Source organism: Diceros bicornis, chromosome 34 (assembly GCF_020826845.1).
Source record: "Diceros bicornis minor isolate mBicDic1 chromosome 34, mDicBic1.mat.cur, whole genome shotgun sequence".
In the NCBI taxonomy this organism is placed as follows: domain Eukaryota; kingdom Metazoa; phylum Chordata; class Mammalia; order Perissodactyla; family Rhinocerotidae; genus Diceros; species Diceros bicornis.
In genome coordinates this window covers 17,558,857-17,583,243 of record NC_080773.1, presented here as the reverse complement: position 1 = coordinate 17,583,243, position 24,387 = coordinate 17,558,857, and the positions used below count along the sequence as shown (strand labels likewise).

Sequence of the window (24,387 nt, the reverse complement as noted above, 5' to 3'; positions counted from 1 at the left end):
TACTATAACCACAGTAGTGGTGTAGACGCAGCGGGAAATGAGAGAAACACGTCTCTGCCTGGGTGGCAAACTTTAAAGTTGCAACACAAATAAAAATAGACCATATAAAGGTGTCAAAAATAGATATACAATGGGGAGGTACACAGTCATTGCTCTTTCTCCTCTATATTTTTCTCATCCTCTCTTTTCTCCCGTTCGTCTCTCCTTACCAGACACCCACATCGAGTGTGTGCAGTCACTGACAGATACCCCTCAATCTCTCCTGTCTCTCTCCTACCCAGTGTGCTGGAGCTGGTTGGCACAGGCTTGCAAAAGCCAATTGTTAAATATTTAGGAATTGTATGAGCTGTTTGTCAAACTGTTGGTAGCTTAAAATCAGAGGTGGAGAAGTATTTATGTCATAGACACAGGCTAACAGTACAAGGCAGGGTGTGTTGATGCTGTTTTTCTGAAAAGCTGGTTTTCTAGCACACCACTGTTCCCATCTGTTTCTGGAAAAGAAACTTTGCTTTGGCAAAGAATATCCTAATTCCCCCATAGATTTCAGTCTCCACCACGAATCCCTCCCCCTGCCATACCTCAGCTCCCTCTTGGGTGACAAGAAGTGGAGACCCAAGGTCCCCTGCTGTGCAGGGAGGGGAGAGAATAGAAGAGGAAGAAAAGCACGAGGGAAGGTTGTGAAAAAGGGAATAAAAAGGAAAGCAACGTAGGAAGGAAAGAGAAAGAAAAGAGAAGTAGGAATCCATGGGGGCAGAGGTTAGGATAGAGAGAACATGGGACTGGTCAATACCCACCGCACAATGTCCTCACATGCAGTTGGGCCATTTCCCCCCCTGGGGCCTGAAGGTGACCAGGTTGCCATGAGAGATGAGGAAACCACCTTCCCAAACTACCCTGAAACAGGGTGGGGGTGGAGACCCACATAGCTGGGTTCAGGAGGAAAGAGCTGGACCAGTGGGGCCTGTGGGCCAGCGTGCCTCAGTCTCTAACTTTTGAGGGGTTTGGGGGCCTGGACTCCTGGGTCTGAGCCAGGCAGGGCTGGGGGCTTGGACTCCTGGGTCTGAGAGGGAGGAGGGAGGTTTCAGATCTCAGAGGGTGGCCCCAGGCCTCCTTCAGCAAGGCCGTCCCCTCCCCACCCCCTTCCTGCCTGCCTTGGACAGGATAAGATATAAAAGGTCTCAGTTTCCTGGGAGAAAGAGCAGGAGCAGGAGAGTTCCAGCCATCCCGATTATGAGCCCCGCCCTCCTGCTGGCCCTCCAGGGCATCACCTTCACGCTGCCTGGTGAGTGAGGGCCCCTACCTGTGTGTGTGTGTGGGTTTACCTGGAGGACAGGCTGAGATGGATTTGCTTTTCCCATCTCAGGAGCGCTGCCCCTGACCTGTCAGTCAGTGAGAGCTCAGGGTGTGAAGACTGTATCTGAACTGCCGCTAGTGTGGAGCAATGTTCAACAGCAAGTCTGTGAGGAAGGCTGGGGTTGCCAAGACACACTGATACTCACTGTTAACGGTGAGAAGGGCCCCGTAGGCCCCAAGCCCGAATCCCACCCTCTCCTGTGCAGAGACATCCCTCTCCCTGCCCAGTCCTACCTGCATTCTGTCTGGGAACTCAGAAGACCCCTCCCCTCATACCAGAAGCAGACCCCACCCCAGCAGAGGCAAACTCTTAATTGTCCGCTGGCCTATTCTCCAGTCCCTCACCCCAGGCCACGATGCAGATCCTCCCTCTAGGACTTGGAGTCCTGACCCCACCCCGGCCTCCCTCTCACTCTTGGTCCAGAACCCCAAGTGCATCTGGTGGTCAGCAAGGGCTGCACCCCGGAGGCAGATCAGGAGGCCCGCGTCACCCAGCACAGCGCAGGCCCCGGCCTCTCTATCGTCTCCTACACCCACGTGTGTCGCGACAGGGACTTATGCAATGACGTCAACGACACCGAACCTCTCTGGGACTCACCTCCGCCAGCAGGTAGGTGAGGGAGGAGGGAGAGGAGGAGGAGGGGAAAGGGGTGTGGGGAGGAGGGGAGCAACAGAGCTGAGGGGATTTAGGTGAGCACAGAGGGACTGTCCCTAATTCCCCCCACTCTTGGCCTGCATAGGAGGAGATCAAGGAGGGCATGTCTGGGGGAGACAGGGGAGGTTGATGTCTGGGGGGAGGAAAAGTGGGGCAGAGAGAAGGCACCTGATCTGAAAGCAGAGCCCTCTCATCCTCCCTCCCCATCTCTCTCACCTCCCAGTCCTAGGGTCCCTGTGGTGCCCAGTCTGCTTGTCCACAGAAGGCTGTCTGTCAGCAACAGAGCTGCCCTGCCCTGAGGGGAGCACGAATTGTTACAATGGGATCCTCCAGATCAGGGGAGGTGAGCTGGGACAGCAGGGTCCCTGTGGGGCACTGAATGGGCAGGTCTGAGGACCAAGGTCTGGGTCTCTGGGGAGGGAGGGTAGCAGAGGCCTGGGACAAGAGGAGGGTGGGCCTGGCTTCCCAGAGCTGCACCTCCCCCTGAAGCTTGGATGGTCCTAGTGGCAGCGTCTCCCTCTCTCCCTCTCTCCTCCTTTCCACAGCAAATGTCTACTACAATCTGAGAGTCTAGGGGTGCACATCCCAAGCAGGCTGCAACCTGCTTAACGACACTCAAAAAATCGGGGCCCTGACTGTGAGAGAGAACTGCTATCCTAAAGGTGAGTCCCTGGTGCGGAAGACGAGACTGTGCCCTGCAATGCCTCCATGGGGCACAGTGACCTTGTGAAAGTCGGACATCCAAACACAACCCACCCAAGCCAGCACCCACAAGTCATTCAGAAGTTTATTACTCAATCAGGGTGTGCAAAGGGAGAGATTCTCCTGGAAGGTGCTTCAGTGGGGATGCCAGTAAGAGCTGTGCAGCCACAAGGGTGAGAGAGGATGTGCTGCCCTGGGAACAGATAAACAGGGCCGGAGCCCACCAGTAGGTGTTTTAATTGATGCCAGGCCAGGCTGACTCTGTCAGGGCGGCCTGTCCAGGTGGGAGGGGAACCAGAGAGCAGAGAGGAAGGTCAGAGGGGCAGAGAGGGCGGCTGCTTTGCATTCCACTTTCCCCACTGGGTGTGGAAGTGAGGGCAGGAGCGCCTGCTGGTTTTCACGCTGGGAGGGACTCAGTGCTTCCAATTCCATAGCTCCACACCCCTGACCTGGGGTCACCCTGGGTCTCCCACTTCCCCTCGACCACCCCACCCCACTCTCACAGACTCCTACCCATGGTCCTGGAGCACCCAGCAGCCCTGCTGCCTAGGAAAGAAGATCAGACAGAACACTGAGGGTGCTCCAGGTGAGACAGGGCAAGCAGGAGCCAAACGGTGACACTGGGAGGGTCCCCAATTCCCCACGGAAACCACACACTGGGCTGACTGACAGCTGCCTGGAGTGTCAAAATGAGAAGGGCATGGGCGGGGCGGGGAGAGGGGACCTCGGAAAGTGAGGGAAGGGCCGTCCCTGTCTGAGCCTCAGTTTCCTCATCTCTCTACGGCACCCTGACCCCTAAAGCTTCAAGAGAGAGTTGAGTGAGTTCAGCACACGTTCCTCTTTGTGCGTGGATCCCTCTGGCTGGACTGGGAGCCTGAGGACAGGGCCCGATGTCACTGACACCGAGGTTTCCAGCCTTGGGCAGCACAAGGGCTGGCTAGGGTTGGGTGCCCGGGATTTGTTTGCTGAAGTGAGTTCATGCAGGATTCCAAGGTCTCCCTGGGGACCCCAGGGGACTCAGACCCCGCCCCTGCCCTAAGGGCCTCCAGGACCAGGAGGGGAGACATCACGGAGCAGAGGGAACAGGGCTGAGGGGGAGGGGTCTGGGGGCTCAGAGGAGTGAAGATACTGATGTCCTGGGGAGTGGGTGTCAAGGAGGGCACACCAAGGAGGTGACTGTGAGCGGTGTCTTCCGGATGAGTTGCGGTTTATTTGTAGAAGAGGAAAAGGACACGAGCAGGCAGAGGGAACAGCGTGTGCAAAGGCCTGGAGGTGGGTGAGCCTGCTGTTGTCAAGAAGGCTTCCTGGGCTCTGCCTGAGACGGCTGATGAGGAGGATGGGCTACAGCCGGGACTGGGGGTGATTACAGGTTTTCCAGGTAGACGAGGTGGGTGTGGGCCATGAAGGGAGAGCCACTCCAGGCAGAAGGAACAGCTGGGGCAAGGCCACGGAGGCAGCAAACGACCTGGCGTGTCTGGGGAGTGGATATTGGTGGGGACGGGAGAGGTTGGGGGGGCTGGTGATGTCCCCGCAAAGCCAGACTGAGGGCTTGGCCTTTCTCCTGAGGGCAGGGGAGCCCTGGCCGGGGGCTGAGCAGGGAGAGTCAGAGTCTCAGTCTCTCCTTCTGATTAAGGCTGGTTTAATTGTCTGGCCCTCCTCTCTGGGACCAGACAACATTCGTAACCCAGAAGGTGTTTCTGAAACAAATCAGATGCAACACATGCCACACACACACACACGCACACTCACACAACATACACACACCATGCCACATACACACCACACATCCATACCACACACACGTCTCCTTACAGCTCACATGTTCCACACACACCGCAACCCTAAAAACCACACACAACCCACAGACCACAGACCACACACACCATATATCACATGCAAACAACACACAGACACACAGAACACACACCATGCCGCACCCACACAACCAACACATACCACGTACATCACACACACACTGTATCACTGCATACACACACCACATATCACATGACATAACATGCACACACACGCTACACACACTGTACAAACATACCATAAACATATCACACACCCAATACAACCCCATATCTCCCCCACGCATACTACACCCCCACACACATACCATACACATACACTACACGAACCACTCATGTACCACATAAGACACTGGTTTTACACCACAAATCAATATTCCTAACATATATCCATATTCTGTTAGCTTTTGACATTGGAGCCAGATCTTGGAGGGTCTGTTTGGCTTGCCTGATTCAGTTTAGTTCAGCAGTTTAACAAGAATTTCCTGAGCATCAGCGAGACCCAGCATCAGAAGCTGGGAACCATAAGAGGTCAGGGAATAAGGGGAGGAGAGAAGCGCGTTCCCGGTGACAGTACAGCTCCTGCGAAGATATGGGGGTGGTAACGGACTGGGGGCAAGAGCACACACGGCCCACCATGGGCCATGGCAGGAGCCCAGGCTGAGGAAGAACCAAAGGGCTGGAGCATGAACAGACTTGACTACCCCCTAAGCAATTGTGTGGTGGTCCCAGTGAGAGTGGTGGGTCGACAGAGTCAGGAGAGCACGGCAGTTAAGATCTTAATGTCCGATTCAGAGAGATGTGGGCTCCTGTCTGGGCTCTGCCATTGAACCAGCTTTTGAGGATCACCACGTCTTTGAGCATCCTTCACCCAGTTCAGGAAGGAGGCAGTGATTGCAGACAGTCAGGAGCAGGGTTCATATGCAAAGGCCCTGGGGTGAGCATATGCTTGCTGTGTGTTGAAGGAGGAGCCTGGAGGCCAATGTGGCTACAGCAGTGTGATCAAGGGAGAGCAGAGTAGGACCTGTAGACAGAGGGGGAGGGGGAGGGGGAGGCCAGAACATATAGAGCTGGTGGGGCCAATTTAAGGACTGAGAATTGTAATCTGAGTAGGATGGGGACCTACTGGAGTCTTCTGAGCAGAAGAGTGACATGAATCGACTTACCTTTATGGGGATCCTCTGGCTGATGGGTGGAGAACAGAGTGAGGGGGAGGTGGGAGTGGAGGAGGGGCCCCCAAGGAGACTCAGGAGGAAGGAGGCGAGACCCAAGGGCGTCCTGGAAGCAGTAGAGCTGGTGAGATGTGGTCAGGATCTGGAGGGATTTTGCAGCCTAAGCCAACAGGATTTCCTGATGGGCGCAACACGGGGCGTAAGAGAAAGGGGATTGTCAAGAATGACTTGAGCAACTGCTGAAAGGAGCTGCCATTGACCAAGGCGGGGAAGATGGGTGGGGAGAGCGGGGGCCAGGCTGGGAGGAGGCAGTAGGAGCCGCGATTTTGTCATCTGTGAAGCGGGACATGAGTGGTCCTCCTTTGTGGGGGCTGCTGTGAAGGTTACCCGTGTCTGTGGATGCTGCGTGGTCAGCCCAGGAGTTTCTGCCTCAAGGAACATGTCACTGCTGATCATGTGATGGCCTTCAGAGAAGGTCTGGGCTCACCATTTTCACACTAGACTCCTGAGGGCCACAGGGGCCGAGGAAGCCAAGAACGGTCACCGATCCCTGTCTTCCCCACCATCTAAAATGATCCAGACACAGTAAACCCCTTGGGAGGCATCAGTGGGCTAATCCAAGGAAAGCAACATCACAGCCAGGCTCATAGTAAATAATCAGTGCATGCCAGGTATTTGAGTCTTTTTTGTTTAGAACATGTGGTTTCTCAGTGAAAAGAAATATATGATGTCATGCTACCCTGCTCATTATCCCGATGAGGACCTTGAGGCCCAGAGAGGGAAGCAGAGATTGGCTCAGGCTGAGGAAGAGCCCTCCGTCTCTCTCCCTCCCAAAGGGAGGAGCAGCCTTCCTCCTGGTGTTGAGAGAGGTCCCTGCAGGTATTTGAGCAAAAACACGGTAAAAAGAGGAGATGGGGCTGACTTCCCAGGTCCCTTCTAAATCTGAGATTGAGGGACACTGTGGCCAGGTCACCTGGAGTGTGACTCAAGAGTATGATCACCTTCCCAATCTTGGGACCTGGAAGGACAGACATGGCTGGTTCCCTGGCTTACCCAGACCCTGGTAATTCCTTCTCCCCAGCTCCTCTGACCTGTCAACGGGGGATCATGTTTAGTATACAGCGAAACTTGGCTCAGACACCCATCGAATGGACCGGGAGTGGTTACCGGACGTGTGATGTTGGGGAGATCTGTCAGGAGACACTTCTGCTCATAGACGTAGGTGCGTGGTCTGCGCAAGAGGGTAAGGCCCCTGAGCTGGGTCCTGGGCCTCCCAACCCTGGATTCTGTCCCTGGATTTCCTGCCTGGTTCCCCTCACACCTGGAGTTCTAAACCCAACTCTTCTTCTTTCCCTGCCTTGGTTTCCCCTTCTGAAAACTGGGGGCAATAACAGTACCTATCTTGCTGGGTGGTCGTGAGGGTATACTTGATAGCCCATGCAAAGGGCAGAGAACAGCTGGCACAGAGGGACCCAATGGCTTCATTCGAGGTTTACTGAGCATCTGCTGTGTGCCAGGCACCGTGGATCCCATTGTGTCTGCCTTCTGTGCAGGTTTACTCCTGAGGGGTGAAACGGAAAAAAACCAACAAGAAAGAGCAAGATATGAGTGTGGAGATAAGTGCTATGGAGAGAAATCCCAAAGAGAAAGATAGTGAGGGGAAGGTTGCAACGTGAAAATGAGTGCTCCGGGGAGGCTGTGCTAAGAACGTGATGTTGGCGCAAGAACTGAGTGGTGGCAGCGCTGGGGGAGGACCCAGCCTCTGGCCCCAGCCTTCGCCTACATTCAAGGTGACCTGTGCTCTTATTAGTACTCAGGGAACCTACGCTCACCCTCTGCCTGCTGAGCATCAGGGAACCACTGCCTCCTGCCTCCCTCGGAGCCTCCCCTCCCTCAGCCCAGCTCTCACTCTCTCACCCCTCAGGACCCAGATCACTCATAGTGGGGAGCAAAGGCTGCAGCAATATCAGCACACAGGATTCCAGGTCTGTCAACATCTACTCGGAACCCCCTGGAATGCTCGTTGGCTCCTATGCCCGGTTCTGCTCCTACAATGGGTGCAACAGAGCTGACAGCAGCAGTGTCTTGTTGGACGCCCTGCCTCGTCCAGGTGTCGATCCCAGCGGGCTTGGTTGACCATGGACATGGACAGATGGGGTCTCAGAGACAAGAGCCTCTGGGACTCGGGGAGGGTGGCTGCAGCGAGGAGCAGAGCTGTACCCCCAACCTTCTCTCTGCTCCCCAGCTCCCCCTGTCCCAGGAGACCTGCAGTGTCCTGTCTGTGTGAATTTGTTTGGATCCTGCTCACAAAACTCTGAAGTTGTGACCTGCCCTAAGGGCACCACTCGTTGTTACCAAGGTTCCCTTAATCTCAGGGGAGGTGAGTGCTGAGGGTAGCAAGGGTGAAGGGGTGAGGGGCCTGGATTCACTGGTCCTGAGGTTGGAGGGTGCTTGAGGCCCTGACTCATGGGTTTGTGGGTAGAGGGAGCCGGGGACCCAGCTGTCTAGGTCTACGGGAAGAGGGGACTAAGAGGCTGATTTCCTGGTCTGAGGGGGAAGAGGGCGCATCTGGGATTTCAGGGTCTTAGGAATTTAGTGTGCTGTGCTTTGAGTCCCCTCTGACTCAGACTTCACTCTCTAGGTGGACTGTCCTCCTCACTGGGCCTTCAGGGATGCATGGCCAAACCTTCCAGATATTTGTTGAATGGTGACTGCAATATTGGGGTCTTCTCTGTGATTGACTATGACAATAAGAATTCGCCTCATCTTCAAGATGGAGCTGCCCCTGCCTCCTACGTGGCTTTGGTGGTGGGGCTGGGGCTATCCCTAGCCCTTTGGTGTGGGGTGCCCTCCCTGCTGACCCCATTTCCCCTTGATTCTTAGCCCCTGCTGACTCCCTAAAGCCAACCTTCCCCCTGATCTCATAACCAAACACCGAATTATTTTTCCATCCTCTCCATGAGTTACCATCCACACACACCCACACACACTTGGTGACCTGATGAGAACATATGGAAGGGCCTGGAGCAGCTGAACTTGCCCTGTGGGAGAGTAGACATTCAAGCAGTGGCCACATGTGTCTGATAATAAAAACATCGTGCTTTATCCCAGTGCTGGGCTTTCTCTATGTGAGGGGAGGGCAGGACACACAGAAATCTGGCACAGGGGAGGAGAGGAATCTGTGAGAGATGCCCCATCTCAGGCCCGTCCTTCGCTGGTCTGGAGCACGTCTCCATTCCAGCTTGAGTGGCAGCAGAGCCTTCAGGATGCTGCAGACAGAGGTATCCGGGCATCACCACGACCTGGGTGGTGAAGGTGCACTTCCACCAATGAGGTTTCTACTTAGCATTTGGAGACCCAGCACAAAAAGAAGGTCATCCCAAGTGAATAACTTGACGTAAGGGTTTCTGTGAAGTAGAGAAACAAGAGGGTTTTCACAGTCTCCTGAGGCTGATATCATTGGGTCTGTCATCTTCCAGGCCTGAAAGACTGAGAAGAAGTTATTACGATTCTAGAATCTGGAGGGGGTGGATGGGAGAGGTCTGGAGAGGGCTGACAGGAGCTGTGATCTCAGGCTGAATAATCTGTCCACCCCCCAGTGACACTATAGGGAGGGAGCTGGAGAATTAATATCCCAACCTCACTCCATGTCCTCCCTCTGGTCTCCTGTTGGGGCTCCCCGGTGCCTGAACCCAGATGGAAGCCAGGAGATCCCACTAACACAGTTCTCATAATTCTGCCACCCACAGTGCAGAGCATGGGGGAGAAGGGGAGAGAGTGAATCTGGAGAAGGAAACAGAAAGTGTCCAGCAGGGTACACCCTTTTCCTCCTCAGTATCCACCCTTTTCCTTTGTCCAGATCTAAATCAGAGTCCTCAATACTGAAGGCACACAATTCCCATCTGTTACTTAATCATAGGGACATGGTGTGCTAATGACAATGAGTCAGACTCCCACAGTGTTAGACAACTAGTTCTTCATATACCACAGTGAGAGGAGGATGGAGGAGAAACTCCCATAAACAAAGCCGCGAGGGTCCTGGGTGTGTAGCTGGTGGTCATCAGAGCCGCCTTCTTCCACCACCCGTTCCACAGTCAGTACCACTTGCCAACACCCAGTTAACGACTGTGGTTGACAGAAATCTTCATTCTGATGGGAAGGGAGTGTTCCATGGTCTTGTCTTTATGGAGTTTCTGCAGTTTTCCACTGAGCAAGGACTCTGATCAATAAAATATGAAAATGTACCCTCGACACGTTGCCTGGCTTCAAACAGAGTCCTCCTTGACCCAGCAGCGCAACCTCCCTCTGGTCGTCAGGTCCCCTCTGGCAATCAGCACAGTGACCCTCTTCTCTGCCTGTAGTTTCAGCAGCATGAGGAGAACAAGATGGCTAGGGGGCAGTCATTGGGCTCAATTGATTAGAAGTATGATGGGAATTCCTCCCCCACAACAACATAGAGACAAAAACAAAAGTCCTTTGAGAGGGCTGTGAGCTGCACTAGTGGGAGGGGGCACTCCCTTATCCCTCCCTTGTTTCATGGACCCCTGTATTCTGTCTATGGGGGAAGTGACATGATAGACTGGCCACTGGTTTAAGACACACAGCATTTCCTGTTGGATGGGAGGGTGCTGTCTCTCACCTGGTGCCCTTAGAAGCCATCATGGGCCATTCCACTCCTGAAAGGCCAACCGTCTCTGTGTCCTGGGGCCCCGGGAAGATCAGTGAGCTCCATGGGTGTGAGCTCATTGCCTCACTTCCTTTGCTTTAAAATGTATCCCTTCATTGGAAACCATACTTCATGGGATACCGTAGCAGTAGAAAACACGTTGCCTGGTAGTCACATGGCAATGTTGACAGAAGCATCGAATACAAGGAGAGCAAATCAGAGACCACGATTTCTATCCATCCCTGTGAGGAAAAGCTCAATCTCCTCCATGATGGGGCATGTCCTGTGTAGTCCTACTGTCAAATGACACTGTAACAGATTACTGTTGGCCTCTACCTCTGTAGCTTTGAGCACTGAGTACAGTCAACAGCCAGGTCAGCCTCTGGGAGAGTGAGCCCGTTTGTTGTAACCATGCAGAGCCTCGACCCCTGCCCACATGCCCACTTTGCACATGGCCCAGGGAACAAGCCCTGATGGGGAAAGAAGCTACCTGACACTGTCCACTATATACTAAGAGCCTCCTCCTTGGTGCACGCATCTGGTGGGATTCGTGTGGGACGTCAACATCTTCACACTCGGTGCCCATCCCCAGAGGACCATACACATATCCTCCTTGTCTTAATTTTATTATTTTATTCATTGCAAGTCCTTGATCAGGTAGCTCACCATGGATTCCTGCCAAAGTGGGCCTAAGGACACCCGACCCTCCTACAAGGTGGACCCCTGAAGGATTTCGCCACCTGAAGGATTTCCCTACGTCACTCCTTCAGGGCCATATATACAGAGTCTTAATGCAGCAGCCATCCACTTCTGCCTGGTGCCATTCACCATGCACATCCATCCATAAACCTGGTCTGTGCTTTCTCTCCTCTGTAAACAGATCACAGGGAGTTCCCTTCAGCCCATAGTGTGGGTGGAGGAAGACGCAGGAGGAGCAGGTGCCACCGGCATCTAGCCAACTGCTGCGACGTTTCCCTGTGCCCTTCATTCCTGCTTGATCTGATGCCATACACACCTTTTCAATAGATGACGGATGCTGCTGTGCACACCCAATGTCATGGTTTGATAGCTGAGACAGCACCCAGTTTGTCATGTGCAGTTAAGCTCACAGCGCCCTTGGTGTCCAGTCGTCAAGTATTGAGATTTCACTGGGACCCAATAATAAGCCAGGGATGCTTTCCAAATGGAGGATAGTTATTTGCAGAAGGAGACATACCTTTGCTCCAAAACCCTGAGGTTCTGCACTGTGGTTATCCCATGATCTCTTTATGTTACAAAAACTTTCAATGACATTGTGCCTGTTGGCTCATATGGACTAAAGTTGACGGGAGCTGGGTTTCCAGCACGAACGTTCATCAGAGTCCTCTCTTGCTCTACGATCCACACAAAACTGGCAACTTATGGGTTCTGTCACAAATGAGTAGCAGTAGTGTATCAAAATGTGTTACATTCCCCCCCTAAATCCTAAGGGAACTATCTCTTTGGATTAAGGCAGCCACACAAGGTGTAGCAAATTGTCCCTCAGTTTAAAAGGAATATTGGGACATGCCCCAGACCTACACGCCCCTAGGATTTACACCAGTGTGATGTAGGGCTGGATGTTGCACGGTTTATCTCCCACCCTCTGGCATACAGATGTCTTATTCCTGAATTGTCAAGGATTCTTGCTACTTCCTGTTCACTGTGTCTGATTAAATAACATAAATTCATCAATGACGTGGACCAGTGTGGGGTTCTGTGGAAAATCAGATGACCAAGGTCCCTCTGGACTATATTATAGGAGAGAGCAGAAGAGCTGACCAAGTCCACAGGGGAGTCTGCACGCCCAGTGTCACCCTTGGCCAGTCCAGGATCCTCTTTTCCAGCATTTTCCATAAGCATCTTCTGTCTCAGAAGTGAGTCACCACAGAGCTCTCGATGTCCCTCCTCTGTGCATTTCTTATTGCCTTCCCAGGGGATATGGTAAGGAGGGGACTGAGGAGCCTGCACACGACAGACTCATTCCAGCTTCCCCATGCGCCCCAAATTGGGACTGTATTTCTCTCCAACATGCCAGAGAAGGTCTAGCACTGACTCCAGATGTTAACTCACTACCAGCAGACTAGTAATGAAGTTCCCAGATGTTTCAGCCAACACCTTATAGCCTACATGCCATGAGAAAGAATCAGCCCCATCAAGCCTTCCCCTTGGTCCTATTTGGTCTCACACCCTTGGAATCTCTATCAGTCAGGGTACAGGCAGGAGTCAGAAACCGCATACTAACTTTAACAGGTACCTTTAATATAAAGAACAGGTACATTTAATATAAAGAACCATTAACCAGTAACGGGGGATTGGGGTTAACAGGGGTTTGTTACTAAAGAGTGAAGAGAACTCTAAAGAAGAAGGGAATAGCAGACACAGGGAGCAACCGCTACCACTGCCTAGACCTGGAGAGAACCCCTTCCTCCTGCATTGTCCCTCTGGTGCCCTCTTCTGACAAAGCCTAGAGTCGTGCCAGGAGGAGGATGAAAGATGCCAGCAAGATCCAGCAGGGCGGTAGAGGGTGGATGTGGAGCAGAGAGGCAATAAATGGATCACTGGCACAGAATCTGTTCACACCCATGCTCTGGGACTCCTGCCAGTGCAGGTTGCTGAGGTCCTGTAACTCACTCTCAGTGCATGGCGTACTTGTCCCCGACCAGGCCCTGTGCTCCACTGGCCCCTGTTGAACCTCACTCTTGTTGTGGGTCAGGAGGGGAACAAGCATGTCCTTGTGAGGGGATGGCCTCAGGGGCATGATTGGCATGCTTTTATGCAAGGAAGGTTGGTTCTCCCAGATGAGAGTGGGGGATGTCTTCACTGGCAGTGACATGCAGCAGATTTCGTCTGCCCCAGGTCTCCATTTCATGTCTGAGAGTCACACTCCCTTCTCCACTGGTGTCTTCACCTTGGCACAGCCTGGCCGGGTTGAACGCCTACCTGGAAGTGCAACTCTGCCACCTTTTCTCTCAGGCTCTGAGCTTGGTTCTCAGCCATATCTGCCCTGGGTACAGAAGACAAGGGACACACCACACTCAGGTCTAAAAAACCTACAGACATACAGCTTCTGTCATACAGAATGGTGAGAACTAGAAAGCTCTCCTGCTAATGATGAACAACAAATGGCAAGTATTCTGAATGCCTTAGTAAGACATGTGTGCTCCAAAGGTTGGAAGTGGATGCCTGCTAATACTGAAGATAGAAGACAATGACATCAGTGTTGACAATGACATCACTGACAGGGTCTGGTCTACTAATCAACAATTTCAACAAATGTGAGAGTACCACAGGCTGTGGGGCCATCCACATCAGAGACCATTGAGCGACCTGCTCCATCTATGAACGTGTTAGGGCTCCAGTAGTCTGGGGCATGCTGGACACAACCTCTCCAGAGGAAAACACAAGTCCCTTCACCTGTACCTCCTTACGACCCACATGAGAAGGATGAAAGGTGCTTTGTGGGGCCTCTGGCAGGGCCCAATGAGAGAGTTCCACGAAGATTCCTAGGGTTCTGAGAAAGGCCATGCCTTCTGCAGCAATAGAAAAACAGCTCCTGGCCTGTTTCTAGGCCTCAGGAGAGACAGAGTGTCTGAACATGGGAAGTGAAGTGACCAGGGAGCCAGACTCCTCATCGTGACCTCGTTTCTATCGTACCAAGCAACGTAAGGTCAGGTGGGGAGAGCAGATGCATCATAAATGAAAGTCATACGTCCTGGATTAGAGGAGGACAGGTGCCCCGACCGCCATGGCACCTACCACTCCTCACTGAAACCTGTCACACATCTCTCACCTGTGGACTCATGGGCAGTTCACTCTGACTATTCAACAAAGGAGGAAAAGGCTCCACACTCTCCAACTTCATTCTGCCCCCTATCCCCACCCCAACACTTGCCTTCCCCTGCCTGTCTCCAGGCTCCTATTCAGGCTTCCTCACACACAAATCCTCTGGGGACATGGCTCACTAGGTGACTCAGCTAAAGTAGCTTTCAGAGTACAAGGGTGAGATCTGGCTTTTCTACATGTGAGAGCAACCTGCACATGTCTCAACTGGTCAGAACTGGAAACTGGAAAACTGTGCCCCTCAATTTGGTCCTCACTGCCACCCCTGCCCTGCATTCCCCACGTTCCCCCAGGCTCCATCCCAGATCCCTTTTCTAGTCTGAATATCTCACACTCAAATTCCCATCTTGACTTGATTCCCCATGTGCCCTCAGCTCAGGTCTTCTGCGTTCATGGTGCCCTCCATCCTCAAAGCCTTCGTCACTCTCCAGGATCTTAACCCCCAAGGGATGCTCATTTAACTCTCTCCATTGTCCCTTGTCCCATGTCCCCTTCAGCCTGAACATCTGATGCTCCCTCTTGTCCCCAATGTCAGGGCACCAATCTGAGTCCTCAAGAATATTATCCTTCCCCCTGACTGTATATCTCACCCCTCACATCATCCAAGTCTGGAAGGATGGTGTCCCATCTTCACTGCACCAGCTCCAGTTGCTCCTCCCCCAATAGGTAGGTCAGCCTCTCATTCAGAATCTTCACCCTACCATGGGACCTCTCCAAAAAAGAGCCCTCCTGCATGGCCCCATTTCATCCCAAATCACACCTAACATCCCAAAATCCCACCCAGGCTTTACGATTTCTCATCCAGACTCTGCACAGACCCCATCCCTCCACACCATCCCATGATGCTCACCTCTGCTTACCCACACTCCACCACACTGCTGGGTCTCCAGGGTTCATCCAAATACCCCAGAGACCAAAAGGAGAAAAGGACAGAGAACCAGAGGACAGATTCTATTTATCATTTTCCAGGTTCTGTCCATGGACTCGCCTTAGAATAGGCAAGTGGCATTTGTAAAAACAACAAAGAGAATAGTAGTAGGGGATCTTAACACCCCACTTACATCAATGGATAGATCATCCAGACAAAAAGTCAATAAAGAAATAGTAGACTTAAATGAAAAACTGGATGAGATGGACCTTGTAGACATATACAGAGCATTCCTCCAAAAACAGCTGACTACACATTCTTCTCAAGTGCGCATGGAACATTCTCTAGGATAGACCATGTGTTGGGAAACAAAGCAAGCCTCAATAAATTTAAGAAGATTGAAATCATAACAAGCATCTTTTCAGACCATAAGGCTATGAAACTGGAAATGAACCATGGAAAAAAACTGGGAAAGTGACAAAAATGTGGAGATTAAACAACGTGCTACTGAACAACCAATGGATCATTGATGAAATTAAAGGAGAAATCAAAAACTATCTGGAAACAAACAAAAATGATAATATGCCATATCAAAACATATGGGATACAACAAAAGCGATCCTGAGAGGGAAACTCATAGCGATACAAGCCCACCTTAACAAACAAGAAAAAGCCCAAATAGGCAACCTTAAATTACACCTAACAGAACTAGAAAAAGAAGAACAAACAAAGACCAAAGCCAGCAGAAGGAGAGAAATAATAAAAATCAGAGCAGAAATAAATGAAATTGAGACCAAAAAAACAATAGAAAGGATTAATGAAACAAAGAGTTGGTTCTTCAAGAAGATAAACAAAATCGACAAACCCTTAGCCAGGCTCACTAAGAAAAAAAGAGAAAAGGCTCAAGTAAGTAAAATTAGAAATGAAAGAGGAGAAATTACAACGGATACCACGGAAATACAGAGGCTTATAAGAGAATACTATGAGAAATTATATGCCAACAAATTGGAATATCTAGAAGAAATGGATAAATCCTTAGACTTATACAACCTCCCAAAACTGAACCAAGAAGAAATGGAGAATCTGAATAGACCAATAACAAGTAAAGAGATGGAAATAGTAATCAAAAACCTCCCAAAAAATAAAAGTCCAGGACCAGATGGCTTCTCCGGTGAATTTTACCAAACATTCAAAGAAGATTTAATACACATCCTTCTCAAACTATTCCAAACAATAGAGGAAGATGGAACACTTCCCAAATCATTCTACGAGGCCAACATCACCCTGATACCAAAGCCAGATAAAGACAATACAAAGAAGGAAAATTACAGGCCAATATCACTGATGAACATTGATAGGAGGCAACTTGGGACCCCAGAAGGCTCTGAGCAGTCAGGTCGTCTCCTGCTGTGGATGCCAAGTCAGAAGGGAGGGAGGAAAATTGGAAATGTTCATTTGGAGGATAATAGCCAGATAAGGAAAGAAATTAGAGGATTTGAAAACACGATGGGGATGTATGCTGTGGGCAAGATGCCAGGATCAGCTAATTGCAGGTAGGTAATGTCCAAGTAGAAATTGCACCAGACAAAGTTAAACAGGCAGAAAGACTTTATTTAAGACCAGAGCAATAGGGAAGAGGGACTGAACTCAACCCCTGACACAAAAGAACGCATACATTTTAAGAGCAAACAGAGGCAACTGTAGGACAACTGTGTTTGCTATTTGTCCTTACTCAACAGAAAAGTAAAACTTCCCCTAAAATCCTATCAGGAGGTAGTTTTACATCTTGGTTGTAAGGGCACCCACCCAAGTTAGGCTCCTGCCCTCCCTCAGAGACTGGGAGGTGGGGGCAGGATCTTCCAGGAGGATTACATTTCAAAGGGATGGGCCCAGGCCCTTGAGAAAGACATTCTCTGGATCTCAAAAATCCTAAAACAAGAAAATTTTAAGCAGACATATATGCATTTCAAAAGGGCAGAGAAAGAATCAGCAATTACAGATTTCAATTACATTTCTAAAGGAAATGCTCTGAGAAAATGGAGGCCAGGGGCCTACAGTCGGGAAGAATTGTCTAAAGTTTAGTGAGTCTGAGGGGAACATTAGGCCTCTAAGTCATAACAAACCTGCTTCCTACACAGTAGGAGGGAAACACAACTACATCTCCGTCAGCCAAGACCCAGTCTGCATCTGCATCAGCTCCCTGTGATAAACAAATGGCAAGCAATAGGATATATTGGAGCATATGAGGAAGCCATTTGGTGTAAAACTAATTCTGCCTGACCTTGTTTTTCCAAAAGGGCCTGTGGACTTTGAACTTGCATTGTATATCTGCTTTAAGTATTAATCATGCACCAAAGACAAGAACAAATGCTCTTAATATAAGGATGCAACATTCCCGGCGTTGACATTTCCTTAAGGATGAGCATTTCTCCCTAGGCCAGGATTTGATTGCTGCACTCATCCTATGACCACCCAACTGGAGGCAACAGACCCGCTACCTGCTGTGCCCATCAAGACAGCAGACTTGATACCTGCTGTGTCCATCAATAGCAGTGGTGACAGAACAATCTCGTGACTATTGTAAAAGGGACATTGTAATCAAATGTGATACATGCTGTTTGATGGTATATAACCGCTCTGTACACCCCACTTCTTTGGTGCCCTCCCTTCCTTGGGGAAGGAAGGCCCTGGGCTATATGGTCCTCAAATTTAGATCATAATAAACTCACTCCAATATTTATTTATAGATCGATTGTGGACTATTTGCGTTAACACTTGCAATTTATAAAGAGGTGCAAAATAGCTGAGAGACAGTAAACAGGGCCAGAATCTAATCATCAGAACACTCTGATTGCTGGACTTTTCCATGGAAACACAACATTTCTCTCACAGTCACTTCCATTTTGATCACAGATCATCTCCAAGGAAGAGTGTTCTTGATTCCAAAACAAGGCTGCTCTCACTCAATTTGGCCTGATTATTTATACAGGTGCAGCAGAATTGCACACTCACCACACACTCTGCTCTGATGCAGGTTTTCCCAAGGATCCTCAGATCGGACTTTTAACAGCCTCTTGACCTTAGCAAGCCTAGACATCAGGACTCACCTGCAGTCTCTAGAGCTTTGAGTGAGGCCCTCTCTTCTCCAGATCCCCAAAAATACCCATCAAGTCCACCTTAGCTCCTTAAAGTGTGGGTCATATCTGATCCTGTGTGCATCAGTCTCAACTAGGACAATCGAGTCAAAGCCATGGTTGTACCATCAGTGTTTCCAATGATATCCTAGTAACAAGGAGGACAGAGTCTTACTGAACCCACGCAAATAAATCTATTGTCATGAACATCAGAATACTCAAGAATATTTTAGGAATTCCTTGGGAGGAATCAGATGGGAAGAAAAAGATCAGTATTGTTACCCACATGGGTGTCCAGCTGTCTATTCCCGTTTTTCATGTCACAGTTCTGGCTCCATCCACACCTCCCCCAGAGGAGGGATAGAACTGAGATTCCTAAGAGCTTATCATGGGCTCCCACCCCTCAATGCACAACCACTGCCCATCCTTCCACCGTGGACATGGTGCAACTGAGACCAACAAGAGCTGGGGACTGGAGTGGAATGTGACCTGACGCCAACAATAATGACAATTTCAGTTCACATTTATGAACATTAATTGACTCAGTGCAAGTCTTCTAAGGAATTTCCACCTTCATCATTGATTATCACAACAACTCTACTCGAAAAGTGCATCAGATCATCATTTGACAGATAAGAAAAAAATCTATTCAGAGTTGAATAACATAGAGGTGGATAAGAGAGCCATAGTGCCAGGCTCATACTTCACATCCAGCCTGGGGAGATCCCTTTGCTGGAACTGACTGAGTTGGAGGCCTCGCACTGATAATCGCCAGCGTCCTCCCTCCTGATGGGGTCTATGGTGAGGGTGCTGTTGTTCTGGGAGAGCGTCTTCCTCTCTGTGAGCCTCAGACTCTGGTCGTTGAAGAATAACTGGATGGAGATCCTGGTGTCACTTGTGAGGCAGGTCGGGACCACGGGGTCTTTACGTTCTGTGACTGGGGTCCTTATGTCCTCTGCGGACTCCGTTGGAGGGCTTTGACACTGGCTCTGTGGAGAAACAGAGGAGGTGACTGAGAGTGGGCCTGGGGCTTAGGGCCTCGCTCCTTCCTCAGAGATATCAGCCCCTCACAGGGCCCCACTGAGCTCTGTAAAAGTGACCCAGATGATGGCCCTGGCCCCTGCAGAAGGATGAGTGTCTTTGTTCAAGTGACCATCTGTGAGGAGGGAGATTCACCCCTCTCTTTGATCCCCAGGTCACCCAGGCTGACACCTGATCAGTCCTCCTGGACATCTCTACAGTATCCGCACCAGGAACCCCTTCTCACCTCACATGTCCCTCAACCTCATCATCAGGTGGAATTTTTCTCTCATGAACTTGCACTGAATTTTTCCTAGGTTCTCCTGGAGATGGGTAATGGTGGGTCTGAGGTTTGAACATAAACAACACATGAGGACCAGGAGCACACGAGGCAGTCGGGTGAGTACTCAGGCCTCAGGGTGAAGATGTGGATCACATCCTCCCAGGTGAGTGTGACTGACATGAGCCAGTGACCCAATAAATGACAGAGAGAGTCCAAGGAATGATCCAGAAAAGAGTGAGGAGTTAGGCAGGAGCTCCTGGCTTTGGCTGCAGAACATGATCTCTCCTTTGGTCTTTAATGTCCCTTCTGTCTCTGCTGAGGGCAGGTGTGGACATGTGCAAATGCAGAAGGGGTGACTGATGGAAAGGGGGGAGCCTGAACTGGCTGCAAATCTGGCCCTCGTGGACCATCTGCGTTTGGTGGTTATGAGATAGACATTTGAGGAGAAGATTAAATTCTTCCATATGGGAAAATTATGATTAATACCCCAGGGCCTCAGGCCAATTGCAGGAAGGAATATTTCTCTAGAGAGCAGTAAAAGGTCTGACACATGGGCCTCAGCTCCTGGAGGGTCAGAGAACCTGTCCCGTTTGGCCAGAATTCCAAGGCTCTGCATCCAGGTTCTGGTCTCTGAAGAAAATTTGGATTATTCATTCATTCATTCACTATTCATTCTTTCTTCCTTCATGAAAAGCAATTGAGAGTTTGTTACACATGGGCCCAGTGTTGGCTGCAGGGGTACAGTGGGGAATGAGATGGCAAAGCCTTCCTTTCTACTCCAGTGGGAGTGACCCCAACACGTCAGGAACAAATAAGTGATGTCAAGTCCAGTGCAGGGAGGTTGATCATCCACCTGAGGGGGAGGCCTGGACATTCCCTGCACTGACTGTGCTTGTTGATGTAGGTAATTTAGTTCTAGAGTAAATGGTGATGAATTCCCCATTGGCTCTTCCTCCCCAGTGAGAATCTCTTCCTCTGAGCTGGGGATGCCTAAGAAGAAAGGATCTGAACTGACAGTTGGTCTTTGGGCCCACCGACACCTAATAAGGCCCCTGGTTGGAGGAGAGCATGGGGTTGTGGCTGCAGACAGACCTCGTGTGACTGTTCTGCCGCTTATGATCTGTGTGATGCTGATTCAGTGACTATATCTCCCTGTGCCTCAGTTTCCCCTCAGTGAAGTAGGATAAATATTTGGCTGCCAGCTTGTCAGGATATTAACCTTAAAATATTCATAGTACCTGATCTAAATCGGTAGTGAAGAGCTGCCCATATATATGGCATCTGTTATTGTTTGATTCCAAAGAGATAATAACCCTGGACCTGATCCTTGGTGGATGAGGACCTGCCAGAAGCATCTTCTCTCCTTTGTTCCTTCTCTGGGGACACTGATCTTCCTCTGGAGTCTCCTAAGTTCCCCAGGGCAGTCAGCTAATGTCCTGGGGACCTTGTCCATCTGCGCTCTCCATGCTGAGTCTCAGGTGAAGGATCAGGCTCCACTCTTGCCCAGATGTGGCTCTTGGGGCTGAGCCCTGGCTGGTGACCAACTTAGGAACTATGGGACTTAGACAGCCAGGAAATCATTGCTCCCAGTCATCCCTGCCCAGGAGGCCAAAACCTAAACTGGCACAGACTGCCCCGGGACACTGGAGTCAGGAGCCTTAGGAAAGGGGTCTGTGCGGGGACTTCCCAGGCTGAGCTTCTCTGTGCGGATCCCAGGGGGCCTCTCAAACCAGGCCCTGACAGAGCCGTGCAGGGTCTTCCTCAGGGTCATGGTGCCGGGGAGGGGCCCAGGGCCTGGACTGAGACTGATCTCCCTCTGCTGAGTTACTCTCATCAGATTGGTCCTTCTCTTTGCAGGAAATGTGTGCGGAGGCTGGATTCCATGAAAGGAATTCCAACGTTTTGAAGTTTGTCTCCACTGTGTGTGTCCTGCACTAAATTCTGAAATCCCAGCATGAGACATAATGCGGAGGAGGATGTAGGCACAGTCTAGGCCTGTCAGTCTTGTGTGTGAAGCAGAATTCACTCCACCCAACACCCAGAGGTCAGAGAGGAATCACTCACTGTATACGCGGAGCCGTCCAGTTCCTACTTCCATTAGCAAATTTTTTGTTATGATCTGTAGGGTGTAGAATCCTCTGTCCTCCAAGGTAACGTTCTGGAACAGCAGGGATCCATTGGCGTATACTGTCTCTCGACCACTGTATGCAGGCCCTAGGTTAATTCATGATCTGCCTATTACATATACTGCCATTTCGTGTTTGTACCCTTTGTACCAGACATAGCTTGCAGGCTTCCAAGGCAGACTGCAGACAAGTAGAAAAGCACCCTTCCGTTCTGTAGCTTTGGACGGCACCAATTCAATAGTGAGTCAGGCAGTGGTGGGCGGGTTCCAGAAGGTTAAGATTGAGACTAGGAGGGGAGAGAGAGAGAGATCAATCTATATTTGGACCTACGCATTGGGATGGAAGGCGAGGCCCTGGGCCTTGAGAAGGTCTCTTCATCTTGTAGACTTGGAGTGTGTGTGTGTGTGTGTGTGTGTGTGTGTGTGTGTGTGTGTGTGCGTGTGTGTGTCTCTACTGGTCAAGGTCAGCAGCATGACCACCATTACTTCAGCCCCTCTGAGCTTGTTATTTCCTCTGTTCCCAGCACTCTTCCCAGGTGTCTTCCCGGCTCACTCCCTCACTGCCCTCAGAGCCCTGCTCACTCTCAGGGGCGTCCTTGGGAGATGTCTTCCCCGACCACCTGCTGTAAAGACCCTCTGTCTTCACTTTCTGACTTTTCCCTGCTCTGTTCCCTTTATGACTCTTGTCAGTCCCTGACATCACATTCTAGATCTCTTTGCTTATCTGTCTTCCTCCCCATGGAATGTGAGCTCCCAAGGGCAGGGACTTGTGTGACCTTGTTGTTCCCCCAGTGCCCAGGAACAGGCTGCAAACACCTGTGGATGAGTGAATGAGTGTTCCCAGGGCCCTCCACATGCTGGTGTTTATTTGCCAAATTCTAAAGGTGGTGGGTAAAGACAATGTTTAGGTTCTCTAGTTAAGTTTTTTCTACTGTCATCCTCAAATGAATTATGATTAATATCATTGTGGGGGATCTGAAATGGCCACCTCAATATATGTCTCTTTACCTTGATTGTTTTCACCAACCAAGGAATCTAAAAGAAACTTTGACCTCTCTGCCCCACTAACTGCCTAAAAGAACTTGAGATAGAAGTCCTGTCCCCAGGACAGGCCAACACCATAGATAACTCTGGGTATGGATAGACTGGGACGATCCATGCTAAGCCCATTCTTATCAAAGCTCTGAAAACCAAGTAAAAGCACAAGTTATCCTCTGTGAGAGACACTTACATTTGTAACGAAAATCTCCATTTATAAAGGTATCTCCCTCTCTGTACCAGGAAGAAAGGAGGATGACCTTATCTCTAGAAACTCTTATAAATGTGGAAGAGGGAGGAACTAAAATCTGCATAATAAACTTATTCTTCTTTACTGTGCTATTCTGGTAATCTCCCATAGCTGACTCCTCCCACCGCCAACATCCTCCTTACTCTTTAGCTGAAGATCGTGTTTAAGATGAGAACCTCTGCCATTTTGGCGAGTTGCTCAGTTTTTCCTGAATTTCCCCCATGTGTACATGTTATTAAACTTTGTTTTATTTTCTGCTAACCTGCCTTTTTAATTATTTGACCAGCCATAAGAACCCTAAGGGAAAGGGCGGGTGGGGAGGTTCTCCCTCTTCACCAACGTCATCTGTTTTCAGACATTTTTCGTCAGTGACGATTAACTTGGAAGGGCGCAGCAGTTGAAATATTCCTGTACTTCACCACTTCCAGATCACGAGGATTTCCTGTTGCTGAGTCTCCTCCCCTCCTCTTACTCTGCTCCCCTGTCCTCTCCCCTCATGTCCAAACAGAAGTCTTCTGTCCCCTCTCAGAGCCTGACTTCCCCAGGAGACCCCGGTCAGTCTCTTTTCTCCCATCTCCCACCCACCTTCAGGGAATCGCCCCCTCTCACCCGCCAGCAGGAGCCCTTGCAGGGGCTGTGCCCTCTGTGGGCAGGGGCTGAGGGGGGCTCCATGGTCTCTGCTGCCTGCTCTGTCCCTCCCTCTGTGAGAAGAGCCTGGGCTCCAGAAGTGCTCACAACTGCCACTGTCCAGATGCCTCAGCTCTGCTGTCCTTCCTCCCTCTGTGCTGGGCCTCCTCCAGGGGCAGGAGTGCTTAGCTGAGTCATGTGGGCCTGGGGCGGTGTCTCTGCCCAGGACCCTCCTCCTCCTTCCCCTCATACCTGCCTCCCTCATCCCCTCCTTCCTCTTTCTTTTCTGTCTACTTTTTGGTTTCCTGGGTACAGCCAGGCCTCTTCCTCTTTAGCTATGATTCGCCACTACACACACATACACACACACAAACACACACACCCTTGTTGGGACAAGCACAAGTCTGGGGCGTCATGTCTTCCAGTGTCCCCACAGCTCCGGATTGGGTGTGTGTCAGCTTCCCTCTCTTTTGTCCCCTTCTGGCTTCTCCCTTCAGAGGAGGATCCTGGGAGCTACACCAGGAACTCTTGTCACAGGGATGTCACCCACACTGTGCTTTGGAATCACCCGTGGAACTTGATAAAGATTGTGAGCATCCAGGTGACACCTTAGAAAAGCTGTTTTAGCAGTTTCCCTGGTAACACGGATGCAGGCCAGGCTGGGACCCCCTGGTGTGAGGGGTGGGGCAGCCTCTCCCTATCTCCTGTGCACAGGGAGCCTCTGCAAATCCCAATAAAATGCAGATTCTGACCCGGCAGGTGTGGGGTGGACCCGAGAGTCTGCATCTAACAAGCTCTCAGGTGATGCTGATCACACTG

The 24,387-nt window shown here is 50.7% G+C and overlaps 2 pseudogenes; one reads left to right on the top strand and one right to left on the bottom strand.

The window, feature by feature from the left end:
- Nucleotides 1–1,230: 1,230 nt before the first annotated feature.
- On the top strand, nucleotides 1,231–8,597 carry LOC131396934 (CD177 antigen-like; annotated as a pseudogene).
- Nucleotides 8,598–18,870: 10,273 nt separating this feature from the next.
- On the bottom strand, nucleotides 18,871–23,613 carry LOC131397576 (carcinoembryonic antigen-related cell adhesion molecule 21-like; annotated as a pseudogene).
- Nucleotides 23,614–24,387: the final 774 nt, after the last annotated feature.